This window comes from Microtus ochrogaster, chromosome 2 (genome assembly GCF_000317375.1).
Source record: "Microtus ochrogaster isolate Prairie Vole_2 chromosome 2, MicOch1.0, whole genome shotgun sequence".
Classification (NCBI taxonomy): Eukaryota; Metazoa; Chordata; class Mammalia; order Rodentia; family Cricetidae; genus Microtus; species Microtus ochrogaster.
Window position 1 is genome coordinate 30,768,814 of NC_022010.1, and position 1,856 is coordinate 30,770,669.

Below are 1,856 nucleotides of genomic sequence, written 5' to 3' on the forward strand. Positions count from 1 at the left end.
CACACACACACACACACACACACACATACACACACACACAAGCACGTACGCAGGCGCATTCCTGTGAGCAGGTGTTGAAGGGAGCAGAAATAAGGGATGCTATGTGCAAGCAGTGAGCAGAGAGTTCTGCCCTGCAGGCTTCTCTGCCTGAAGTTTCCCTTGCCCAACCACAGAACTGCCTGCCCTTGGTCAACAGGGCCTGCGGGTAGCTGCTCTCCTTGTAGTGGGCAGAGCAGCCCGGGCATCGCCTTCTGTCTTCAGAGCATGGCACCATCACAGCTGGGTTCAGTTTTAGCCTCGGCACCTGTGCTTAGCCACGGGAGGCTTACATTTCTGCGAACCGCGTAGTTAGAAGACGACAAGCCCCATGAGAGCTGATTTACTCTCTCCAAAACTCTCCACTTCAGGCCTGCCAGTGAGAAAGGGATGGCGCTGGGAGGGACCAACTATGGCTGCCCTTACTAGCCCGGCAGCAGCCCCGGTGCCGCACCAGCGCCTGCTAGGGGACACAGTCAGAGTGGACAATGAGAGCGGATGAGTCTCCTCTAACACCGGCCAGGGCTTCAGGTCACGTTCCTCTGCCATCAGAATTCCCCACTGCCGCGGCCTCATTGCTCGGGTAGATAAGAAAGACGGAACTGTGGGTCGCTCAGTCCTTCCGTCAGTGCGCTGGAGCCAGAGCACGCGATGCTACAGCTCCGAGTCGGGGCTCTGAAGGAAGCCTCACATTTTGCGTTTTTCTTAAGCTCTCAGATGATGTTGATGTTGGTGGTTCAATGTCCTAGCCCCAAATCCCCAGCCTTCCCATGATCTTCACACGCTCCTCTTCCTGGTCCCTCCCCTTCCTCCTTGCTAAGTCTGTTTTCTTTCATTGGCCTCTCTGTGCTTCAACTCATCAGGTGAGTTCTACCTTGGGGACTTTGTACAGCCTGTTTCTCGTTCTGTTTCAGACATTCTTCTATATAACAAGCATATTTAAAAGCCACTTGTTTATCTTTAAAAGGAAATCCATTTGAGGAACACACGAGAAGTGTCAGAGCAGCTATCGGCAACCACACATGATAAAGTCGGCCATCGTAACATGGGTTTAAAAGCGTAAGCATTCAGGTATACAGTGACAGTTACATGATGTACATGATTGTGAACAGATAAATTGTGTTCTTAAAGAGATCTGTCAAAAAATGAAATGCTTGAATGCATCCTACTGGGGCCGACAGATCTGTGTACCTAACATTGCAATTGGTCACCTACAATATTGTAAAAGACACCCCAAGTCGTTCAATGGGATGCATCGAAACTGTAAAGGGCAACGAGCCATCAGAAGAGCCAAAACTTGTGAAAATTCTGCCCTTCACAAGTGTAGATACACAGAAAGGACATGTCTCCATTTATTGAGAAAACCTTAACCTTTTCACACACATGCACAAAGAACTTAGACGCAAAGCCGGGGCCATGGTAATGAACTTTAATGAGTCAAATTTACAAAAAGGCATAAAATAAGAAATCTCTAAGAGTCTTCACACAATTTATGCCTCCAATATTAGAAGGAATGAAAGGTTAAACGAACAGCGTAGTGACTTCTAGGAAACTAGGCTGCCTATATAAAATTAACAACAACAACAACAACAAAACGAAAACAAAAAAGAAACCCAAAATCTCTAAGAAGAAAAATTGGCATGGGAGAAGCTGAAATACTGGAGCAGTGTGTTAGGAGGTGTACGTCAGGAGCAGGTCATGGGGAGGCGTACCTCAGGAGCAGGTCATGGGGAGGCGTACCTCAGGAGCAGGCCATGGGGAGGCGTACCTCAGGAGCAGGCCATGGGGAGGCGTACCTCAGGAGCAGGCCATGGGGAGGC